Source organism: Tachypleus tridentatus, chromosome 12 (genome assembly GCF_004210375.1).
Source record: "Tachypleus tridentatus isolate NWPU-2018 chromosome 12, ASM421037v1, whole genome shotgun sequence".
In the NCBI taxonomy this organism is placed as follows: domain Eukaryota; kingdom Metazoa; phylum Arthropoda; class Merostomata; order Xiphosura; family Limulidae; genus Tachypleus; species Tachypleus tridentatus.
The window spans coordinates 104,461,718-104,474,264 of NC_134836.1; positions in this window are offsets into that span (position 1 = coordinate 104,461,718).

Here is a 12,547-nt window from a genome sequence, read left to right on the forward strand (position 1 = left end):
GGATTGTACTGGGAGGAGGTTATAGTACTTGGATTGTACTGGGAGGAGGTTATAGTACTTGGATTGTACTGGGAGGAGGTTATAGTACTTGGATTGTACTGGGAGGAGGTTATAGTACTTGGATTGTACTGGGAGGAGGTTATAGTACTTGGATTGTACTGGGAGGAGGTTATAGTACTTGGATTGTACTGGGAGGAGGTTATAGTACTTGGATTGTACTGGGAGGAGGTTATAGTACTTGGATTGTACTGGGAGGAGGTTATAGTACTTGGATTGTACTGGGAGGAGGTTATAGTACTTGGATTATACTGGGAGGAGGTTATAGTACTTGGATTATACTGGGAGGAGGTTATAGTACTTGGATTGTACTGGGAGGAGGTTATAGTACTTGGATTGTACTGGGAGGAGGTTATAGTACTTGGATTGTACTGGGAGGAGGTTATAGTACTTGGATTGTACTGGGAGGAGGTTATAGTACTTGGATTGTACTGGGAGGAGGTTATAGTACTTGGATTGTACTGGGAGGAGGTTATAGTACTTGGATTGTACTGGGAGGAGGTTATAGTACTTGGATTATACTGGGAGGAGGTTATAGTACTTGGATTGTACTGGGAGGAGGTTATAGTACTTGGATTGTACTGGGAGGAGGTTATAGTACTTGGATTGTACTGGGAGGAGGTTATAGTACTTGGATTGTACTGGGAGGAGGTTATAGTACTTGGATTGTACTGGGAGGAGGTTATAGTACTTGGATTGTACTGGGAGGAGGTTATAGTGCTTGGATTGTACTGGGAGGAGGTTATAGTACTTGGATTGTACTGGGAGTAGGTTATAGTGCTTGGAATGTACTGGGAGGAGGTTATAGTACTTGGATTGTACTGGGAGTAGGTTATAGTGCTTGGAATGTACTGGGAGTAGGTTATAGTGCTTGGATTGTACTGGGAGGAGGTTATAGTACTTGGATTGTACTGGGAGTAGGTTATAGTGCTTGGAATGTACTGGGAGGAGGTTATAGTACTTGGATTGTACTGGGAGTAGGTTATAGTACTTGGATTGTACTGGGAGGAGGCTATAGTATTTGGATTGTACTGGGAGGAGGCTATAGTACTTGGATTGTACTGGAAGGAGGTTATAGTACTTGGATTGTACTGGGAGGAGGTTATAGTACTTGGATTGTACTGGGAAGAGGTTATAGTACTTGTATTGTGCTGGGAGGAGGTTATAGTGCTTGGATTGTACTGGGAGGAGGTTATAGTGCTTGGATTGTACTGGGAAGAGGTTATAGTACTTGGATTATACTGGGAGGAGGTTATAGTACTTGGATTGTACTGGCAGGAGGTTATAGTACTTGGATTGTACTGGCAGGAGGTTATAGTACTTGGATTGTACTGGAAGGAGGTTATAGTACTTGAATTATACTGGCAGGAGGTTATAGTACTTGGATTGTACTGGGAGGAGGTTATAGTACTTGGATTGTACTGGGAGGAGGTTATAGTACTTGGATTATACTGAGAGGAGGTTATAGTACTTGGATTGTACTGGGAGGAGGTTATAGTGCTTGGATTGTACTGGGAGGAGGCTATAGTACTTGGATTATACTGAGAGGAGGATATAGTACTTGGATTGTACTGGGAGGAGGTTATAGTACTTGGATTGTAATGGGAGGAGGTTATAGTACTTGGATTGTACTGGAAGGAGGTTACAGTACTTGGATTGTACTGGGAGGAGGTTATAGTACTTGGATTATACTGGGAGGAGGTTATAGTACTTGGATTGTACTGGGAAGAGGTTATAGTACTTGGATTGAACTGGGAGGAGATTATAGTGCTTGGATGGTACTGGGAAGAGGTTATAGTACTTGGATTGTACTGGGAGGAGGTTATAGTACTTGGATTGTACTGGGAGGAGGTTATAGTACTTGGATTATACTGAGAGGTGGTTATAGTACTTGGATTGTACTGGGAGGAGGTTATAGTGCTTGGATTGTACTGGGAGGAGGCTATAGTACTTGGATTATACTGAGAGGAGGATATAGTACTTGGATTGTACTTGGATTGTAATGGGAGGAGGTTATAGTACTTGGATTGTACTGGAAGGAGGTTACAGTACTTGGATTGTACTGGGAGGAGATTATAGTGCTTGGATGGTACTGGGAAGAGGTTATAGTACTTGGATTGTACTGGGAGGAGGTTATAGTACTTGGATTATACTGAGAGGAGATTATAGTACTTGGATTGTACTGGGAGGAGGTTATAGTACTTGGATTGTACTGGGAGGACGTTATAGTACTTGGATTGTACTGGGAGGAGGTTATAGTACTTGGATTGTACTGGGAGTAGGTTATAGTGCTTGGAATGTACTGGAAGGAGGTTATAGTACTTGGATTGTACTGGGAGGAGGCTATAGTACTTGGATTGTACTGGGAGGAGGTTATAGTACTTGGATTGTACTGGGAGGAGGTTATAGTACTTGGATTGTACTGGGAGGAGGTTATAGTACTTGGATTGTGCTGGGAGGCGGTTATAGTGCTTGGATTGTACTGGGAGGAGGTTATAGTACTTGGATTGTACTGGGAGGAGGTTATAGTACTTGGATTGTACTGGGAGGAGGTTATAGTACTTGGATTGTACTGGGAGAAGGGTATAGTACTTGGATTGTACTGGGAGGAGGTTATAGTACCTGGATTGTACTGGGAAGAGGTTATAGTACTTGGATTGTACTGGGAGGAGGTTATAGTGCTTGGATTGTACTGGGAAGAGGTTATAGTACTTGGATTGTAGTGGGAGGAGGTTATAGTACTTGGATTGTACTGGGAGGAGGCTATAGTACTTGGATTGTACTGGGAGGAGGTTATAGTACTTGGATTGTACTGGCAGGAGGTTATAGTACTTGGATTATACTGAGAGGAGGTTATAGTACTTGGATTGTACTGGGAGGAGGTTATAGTACTTGGATTGTACTGGCTGGAGGTTATAGTACTTGGATTATACTGAGAGGAGGCTATAGTACTTGGATTGTACTGGGAGGAGGTTATAATACTTGGATTGTACTGGGAGGAGGTTATAGTACTTGGATTGTACTGGGAGGAGGTTATAGTACTTGGATTGTACTGGGAGGAGGCTATAGTACTTGGATTGTACTGGGAGGAGGTTATAGTACTTGGATTGTACTGGGAGGAGGTTATAGTACTTGGATTGTACTGGGAGGAAGTTATAGTACTTGGATTGTACTGGGAGGAGGCTATAGTACTTGGATTGTACTGGGAGGAGGTTATAGTACTTGGATTGTACTGGGAGTATGTTATAGTACTTGGAGGAGGTTTTAGGACTTGGATTGTACTGGGAGGAGGTTATTATTTTGTCTCTATGTGTTAAATATCGCTTCGCTGTGTAACCAAAGAGGTCTTATGATTAACAAAATCTCGACCTCTATTTCCAGAAATGTATCTCATTATTTCACTTTTATAGTCTCGTTAGGAGCTATCGATATCCTACAAGTCCGTGAATGCAGTTGGAACCCAATTTACACTGTGAATGTGTATACGTGTTACCATACTTTTATATATACTGACTTCGTTTGTTTGATTTGACAGGTTAATGTGTTTATGGGTTAGCCTAGTCCAACAGTGATGGATTCAGGATGCAGAAGCTGTCCAAGGTGAAAAGTAGAGGGATCGCAAACATGAAGTTGAAAGCAAAGGTGCAAAAATCCTTAAGTACTTACCTTCACGACAGAAATCGATTTGCGATATTGCGATGTTTATATATCCTATTTTACGTAGAACACAACACCTAAAAACGTTATTTAAAGTGTTATCCGAAATAAAACTTCCACAATTCCCAGTTCAAAATAATCAATTGAAGAACAGAAATACATTTGAAGCAATCTCAGTTCAAATCTAACATGGCATTAAGAGATAACTTATCATAAATAGTTTTACCCTCGTTCCCAACGGATGTCATGATCAGATCTGGGACATTCGATGGAAAATATTGCTAATCATAATGTATACGAAGTTAGTAGGAAATCAATTTTGAAGTTTTATATAATTATGTTACATCTTAAGAACATTGTAGTGCATTTTTATTGTATTATTATCAGCAAAAATATGCTTCTTCCGACAAAAATGGTAAAAAATAGAGGGAGCATGGGTTTGTTGTTAAGATTATCTTCTAATTTTGATTGGTTGAGCCAGAGGGTGAGGGGTTGGTTTTTGGTGGTACAAAGTTGCCTGTGATCTTTGTAGTATGATCCTGGGGGCTTCTCTTTCTGATGTCGTGGAGCAACAATGTGTTTAGTTCTGTATTTACGAATGGTCAAACACATTACTTAAAGAATTCAGAAGCATACTTTCTGAATTCTAGCTGAAGTATACAATGTTCTCAGGTTGGTTTAACCCCAGTAGAATCTTGCACTTTTTATAATTATAATAGTGTTTTTCTTACAAATGAAGCCATGGTTCTATTGAATATATTAGTTAATTACTGTTAGGGTTTTATATATGTTTGGGCTGGGATTATTCTACAGTAGGTGTCTGTGACTTGTAGGAGATAAATTCGAACAACAAACAGACAGCACACAATCCACTTGTTTTAAAATAACATATTGGAAACAACTTCAACGTATGTAGAAAAATCCTTTACACTATAGGATATCACATTCGCATTAAAAGCTTCAAATAATTCTCTATCTTGTCAAAAATCCACACAGGCTGGTTCAGTTACTTCAGTATTAATTTGATGAGATAAATTATTGTTCTCTACTCTTATCACAATAGTGTCAGTGAATAATTCACTTAAGTTACCCCTTACAATTATTTCTCGAACTTAAGTAATTGTTTTCCTTTTGTCTTAGTCCATACTGACAGTTTCAATTGCTTCACAACACCGTATGTCAAGACAATTTAATTTTCTTATCTCTGTTAAACTGTGAAACTTCCAAATATCGCTCGTTACAGCTAATCACTGTGTAACAATACTCAGTTAAGGTAACGAGAACTATACAGAAGATTCCAGAAACTTGGCGTCAACAATACTACAACAATTGAACCACAAACATAACATACGACTCCTAAAAAGTTACACAACCAAACTTGCCTTAACTATCGCATTTAAAATGTTAACTTTTAACACTCTGTTATGAAAACTAAATAACAATTAAATATTAAATAACCAAATAAACTAAATAATAAAAAAATATCAAATAACCAATAAACTAAATAATAACCATTAATATCTCGATAAATGTTAATAAAAATTATCTCTGATGACTTTTTCATGACACAACTTAACAAGAACGTTTTTGGTATAATTTAATAACCGGTTAAATATCCATTTTTCTTATTGTTCAAGAAACACACATAATATGTATGTTTACAAACCTAATTGCAGAAACCGCCAGTTAACCTTTATCATTAAAATGTTAATTAGAAAGTCAAATACTAAACGATATTATCAATAAGATTAGCATGACAATTAGTTTCCAATGTTAATTAAAATCAAGTACATTTATTTTAACTTTATATTGTTAATTAGTTGCTTCTGCTTGAAAGTAGAGAATAGCGTATAATAGTATCACAACCATATTAGATACTTAGTAACAACACGGAGGCCCGGCATGGCCATGTGGTTAAGGTACTAGACTCGTAATCTGAGGGTTGCGGGTTCGAATCCCCGTCACACTAAACATGCTCGTCATTTCAGCCCTGGGGCTGTTATAATGTGACGATCAATGCCACTATTTGTTGATAAAAGAGTATTCCAAGAGTTGGCGGTAGGTGGTGATGACTAGCTGCCTTTCTTCTAGTCTTACACTATTAAATTAGGGACGGCTAGCGCAGATAGCCTTCGTGTAGCTTTGCGCGAAATAAAAAAAACAACAAACCTTTAAATTTATTAACCTGGCTTAAATGAAGCTTGACTGATTAATAAGTTCGCAAAATGGTCCAGTACTACAAAGCTGGCAATGTATTACTACGCAGAAGAAAAACGTTTTTCTGAAAATTGATTTTTTTAAGTTAAAAAGCTAACAAAGAAAAACGGTGCTAAATCGGCTTATTGAAATTATGAGTAGGAAAATGTAAAAATCAATAAATATTTATAGTATAATCTAAGATTAAAACAATGAAAATCGAATCCTGACTACAGTTTATATCATCAATCATTATAAAAGGCTTAGGGACAATTATATAATTAAAACTCTCCAACAATTAACATATATATTTATATATCTACACCATCTTTTTTTTTCTCTTAATGTCACTACGTTGTGCGTCATCAGGACGAGAGCAAAACCTGTGCAAACAGAGATAATGGACAGAAATGTTACTGGCTGTGTATGTTCTACATTATATACTAGAGTATGAGTTACATGTATTTTTAGAATGCTCCCTCCTTACTAGTCCATAATTTTTGTTTCTACAAAGCTGTTTTGACACTCCTACTTACTCAGTAACAGCTGCTTTATTTCTCACTTGTTGGAAAGTTTCAGTCTTTTATCCTGGTAACAATGATAACACCTCAAGATGTATTTTCTTGAGAAAAGTTTTATCCCTTTCTTTCAAAGGTCTGGAAAACGTCCTACCTCCTTCTACTCCGACAAAGTTCACAAGAATTGTTTTAAACTACTAAGAATAAGTTTCTTCTGGAATACCAGAAAAATGGAAACTAAAGTTACGGAGCCGCTATTAGTGGCATTAAGTTTCTAAAACTACAAGAAAATACTGTTAAAATTCTATTTCGCTCATGAAAACAAATTCCGTGTCGTTAAAACTCCAGTATTTCTCCCCACAGAGCTACAAATTTCGTACACATTCAAATTCCACCTTGTAACAGTTTCCTTGTTTCCTACAGTGGATGACTGATGTATGTCGGGTGGCTAGGGTGCTCGACTCGTGTGTTTGAACCTCCGTCACAATAAACATGCTCGCCCTTTCAGCTGTGGGGGCATTCATTATGTGACGATCAATCCCACTGTTTGTTGATAAAATAGTAGCCCAAGAGTTTGCGATGGGTGGTGATGACTAATTTCCTTTCCTCTAGTCTTACACTGCTAAATTAGAGACGGCTAACGCAAATAGCCCTCGTGTAGCTTTGCAAAAAATTCAAAAAACAAAATATATCGTTGCATGGAGTCTTGGGTGAGGTTGATCTGTGGGTGTAAGGGGGACACTTAGGTAAAGTTATCCATGGAAATTGATGTTAACCCTAATTAATTACTTTAGTCTTTAATAATAAAATCTGCTGAAGAGCTTGCTTTTTGAAATTTGATCAACATAGTCAACACGTATATTTTATTCGTATAATTTGTTCAACATGATCTACAGGTATATGTTATTCATATACTGTCATTGGAGTAGTTTCACGAATCTTAAGAGCAGTTCCGTTTAATTCTGGTTTCAATTGTCTAGTAAGTAAAGACTCTTTTTATCCAAAGAATGATTTCATTCTCAGCTGAGTTTTAGTACAAATGTCTTTAATACATTACCATGAAGTTTCTTTAGAAATAACTTTTGATTTGTCAAGTTTTTGATCTATCATATCCCAGATCTGATCAAATGAGTTGATATTTGGGTTCTGAAGGGACTATTGCAATATCTTAATGAGTCCAGTAATTTCTGCAATGTTTGGATGAGTCTTTGGAGTCATTGACTTCTCGATAGTAGAATCCTTTACAATTAATACGCAGACTACTGAGTATACCATGACTGATCAGCATCTGATGGTAGTTGTGCCGTTCATTATTTCATCTATTTTGCAAATATCACCTGTCGCCTCAGCAAAAACAAACAAACAAAAACACATAGCCCCAAACCATTACACTGTCTTCCCCATGCTACATGGTAGGTGCTATGCATTGAAGTAAGTATCTTTCGTCTTTCTTCCCGTCAGACTTACAACCTACTCTTTGAACCAAATGTTTCAAACTTGGTTTCATCCATCCATGACATACTTTTCGAATCACCAACAGTCCAGTTTTTGTACCTTTTTTTGCAAATTGCAGTTTTTTGAGAATAGCTGGAGACCGAAGTAAAGGTTTGTTTAATAGCTATATGACTAAATATACCACTCTCGTTGAGTCTTGTTGATGCTGTAGATCTGGACACTTTTCTGTCATTTGGTAGTTGGTAATTTATCTTGTGTTTTAGATCAATGGTGGTTCGGATCCCGGTCGCACCAAAACATGCTCGCCCTTTCAGTCGTGGGGGCGTTATAATGTGACGGTCAATCCCAATATTCGTTGGTAAAAGAGTAGCCCAAGAGTTGGCGATGGGTGGTGATGACTATCTGTCTTTCCTCTAGTCTTACACTGCTAAATTAGGGACGGCTAGCGCAGATAGCCCTCGAGTAGCTTTGCGCGAAAATCAAAAACAAACAAAAAAACAGATCAGTGGTAGTTTTCCTTCTGTCTCGAAGACTGCATAAACAAGCCTGTGTTGGTGTTTCTTATAGCAAAGCTTCATAGGACTATCTGCTGTGCCCACTGAGGAGAATCGTTTGTAGCATTGTAAATCCGTAGACTTACCGCTGTCCTAGCGGGGGACCTACTTAAACAATTTGTTTGAAGCAAATTGTTATAGTAATTTGTTTGAAGTCCAACCAACATCACGAAAAGCTTTATGTGAACTCTCTGTTCTGCTGACAATTATGTACGCATTTTCGGCCGTTGCATGTCAACAAAACATAATGTATAGTGTTAAACACTGTTTTAATCAAGGCTTATTTGTGGAGTGCTAATAAATTGATTTATTCTAGCGCATATCGGTACCATATGGTAGTTCCTTTCTAGCTTTTTTTCTATATTGTTAAGACACTTCATGTGGTACCATGACAGTTAGTTCAGACCCTAAATTTTATCAGTATGTTCATTCAAACAGAACCATTATAACATACCCTTGGTACAAGTATATAGTAATTCTAAATAATGATAAGTATTCTCTCCTGACCCATTCAATTGTTAACAAGAATCAGTGAAGAACTTGTTTTGGAATTTCGCACAAAGCTACTCGAGGGCTATCTGTGCTAGTCGTCCCTAATTTAGTAGCGTAAGACTAGAGGGAAGGCAGCTAGTCATCACCACCCACCGCCAACTCTTGGGCTACTCTTTTACCAACGAATAGTGGGATTGACCGTCACATTATACACCCCCACGGTTGGGAGGGCGAGCATGTTTAGCGCGACGCGGGCGCGAACCCGCGACCCTCGGATCACGAGTCGCACGCCTTACGCGCTTGGCCATGCCAGGCCCCAGTGAAGAACTACCTTCATAAAATAATTAGCTCAGCAAAATGGAAAGAAATGGAAAATATTATCTTGCCCTAGAACTTTCGCACAGTACTGTATATATATATATATATGTAATAGGTTTTCAAGAAAAATTGTTGGAGTGGTAACAGTGGACTTACAGAAACACATTTACATTTTACTCTTCAATGTCCCAAAACATATGAACAATTTACTTCCAAAATATGTTCCTTTTTTAAAATTACTTTCCTGATAGTTGATATTTAAACCTTCCTCTAGCCTCTGTTTGTGGACTTGTACTGTTTGGGGCAGAACACAGACAACCCTTTATGGATCTACTTTTAACACACAAAAATCAGAAAAAATATTAAGACAAACTTTCATCTGCTGACTTTCTTTACACAATATAGACTTACGAAAACAAACTAAACATACCAACACTCACTGTCAATATTGTTCATTAAAAAGCACTAGATTTTGTAAGCTTTTTATTCTTTATCGGATTTAATATAGTTTACTTTGTTCAGATTTTATTTTCCCATATAAACCAACAATAAAGTAGCGCCCTCTCATATCGAATATATGAAACATTTGTTTTTAATTTCTCTATTTGTTATCCAAGTAAACAAGCATAGTTTAAAGGCACTTTGGTTCACATATAAGTGAAATTACAAATTTGCACTTTCTATTGAAAGAAAAACACAATAAATAAACTTTGATTAACTTAAATTATTAAGTACGTTTATAAAGTTATTTATAATGGATTCCTGTTGTTGGTATGCTGTGTGAAACATGTAGAATATTCAACACAAAACTCTGAAAATACTAAAATGTGCTAGAAAATTATCTAACAGTTGTATTTGTTAGTATTTATCGATGGTATTTCAGTTTGAATCCAGTCAAAGTGTTTTCTCACAATGAAAAATAAAACGCTTTTGTAGCTTAGGATATTTTCTCTACAGCAGTTCAAACTAAGAACACGTGTTCTTATGTTTATGAAATTAACTTGAGTAAGCCATCACTTAACAAGCATCCATTTCATTAATTAATTATTTATTTTGTCTTGCCACATCCGTGTTTCTATTGGCTCTGTTAGCAAGATTCTAATTACAAGTAATATATATAAATAATGAAACGTATGAGCCAAAATCGGTTTTTATGATAAAATTATTTTTTGTACGTTATAAAATATAAACACTTTCATTTCATCACTTTAATATTTCCTATACAGGTTATTTACACGAGTAGTTTGGTTTGAATTTCGCCCAAGGCTACACGAAGGCTATCCGTTAGTCGTCGTCCCTAACTTAGCAGTTATAGACTAGAGGGAAGGGTAACTAGTCAACACCACTCACTGTCAACTCTTGGGCTACCCTTTTAACAATAAATAGTGGGACTGGCCGTAACATCATAACGCTACAACGGCTGAAAGGGCGAGTACATTTGATGAAAGGGATTCGAACGTGCGCCGCTCAAACTATGACTTAAGCTATTAACTACCAGGTCTTGTTCCGGAAATAGAATTAATTGTTTGTTGGTCATAAATATAGATACACACGAGGAAAATTAGAGTAAAAAAACTGCCCAAAATTGAAACGTGATTGAACATTCTCATAATTAATCGGTTACAACTATTAAAACGAAAAGGTATGTGTGGCATGACCAAGTGGTTAAGGCACTCGACTCGTAATCTATGGGTCACGGGTTCAAATCCCCGTCACACCAAACATGCTCGCACTTTCAGTCATGGGGGCGTTATAATGTGACGGTCAATCCTACTATTCGTAGGATTAGTAAAGAGTAGTCCAATTGTTAGCGATGACTAGCTACCTTCCCTCTAGTCTCACACTGCTTACTCAGGGACGGCTAGCGCAGTTAGCTCTTGCGTAGCTTTACGCGAAAATTCAAAAGGTAATAAATAAAACTTGAAGAACGCAAGAAACAAACAAACAAATATTGAGATATTTGAGATAAATTCAATGAATCTGGTAATATATAGTTTTGATTTAACGAAATCTTATCAGAAAGTACCATAAAAATATTTATAAGATTTACTCCTGCCTTTATAACATATCCACGTGAAACTACATTAATGTTAGAACTATATGGGTATAGTTCCACAAGAAAACAAGAAATTCGTTCAAGATCATGATGAACCTTAGGGAGTCCATATAAATAGAATGTCTAGTTACACCAACTATTTCTAATATAAGCAGTCAATTCTGTTATTTAGAGTGTAAGCAGCTGTGATCATTTATGTGACAACAATTAGTTTTAGTGTAAGTATCTATGATCAATCACACCAATTATTTCCATTATTTCTAATGTAAGCACCCATGACCAAATATTTCTATTATTTCCAGTATAAACACCCATAACCACCCTGTTTTTGAAAGAATTTGTAGAGAATGAGTGAGTAATGGGTTGAAGATACTTTAGAATATGATATCAGGTCACTGTTTAGAAATGCACCTATAGACAAAACTACTGATATTTGTTCTAAATTTGTGTTTACTGAGAATGAAAATTTACAAGGCATAATAAACTAACGATGTTTTTTAAACACTTTTAAAACACGTTTTGGAACGAAAGAAAATATCCTTTTATGTGTAACGGTAAAACCTTCGAACAGACCAATAAAGTGATCATATGCTCCAGTTTTATTCATAATGTTGCTTATATCTTTTTGTAATTCCACGAGAAAAAGTTCCAGTCTTGATCTGAGTGTTTTAAACTCGTGATATGTTGTTAGATATGTTTATGACAATTAAGTGGAGTTTAAGAGTTTTTTTGATAGATTGTTTAACAATGTTTAGTTTTTTAAGTAGTTAACGGCCCAGTATTGTTTTTGGTTTTGAATTTTGCGCAAAGCTACTCGAGGGCTATCTGCGCTAGACGTCCCTTGTTGTTGTTGTTGTTATTTTGAATTAAGCACAAAGCTACACAATGGGCTATCTGTGCTCTGCCCACCACGGGTATCGAAACCTGGTTTTTAGCGTTCGCAGACATACCGCTGAGCCACTGGGGGGCTAGCCATCCCTAATTTAGCAGTGTAAGACTAGAGGGAAGCCAGCTAGTCATCACCACCCACCGCCAACTCTTGGGCTACTCTTTTACCAACGAATATTGGGATTGACCGTCACACTTTAACGCCCTCACGGCTGAAAGGGCGAGCATGTTTGGCGCGACGGGGATGCGAACCCGCGACCCTCAGATTACGAGTCGCACGCCTTAACACGCTTGGCCATGCCGGGCCAGGGCCCAATATCAATCAACATAATGACAAACTTTAGTTCTTAGATATC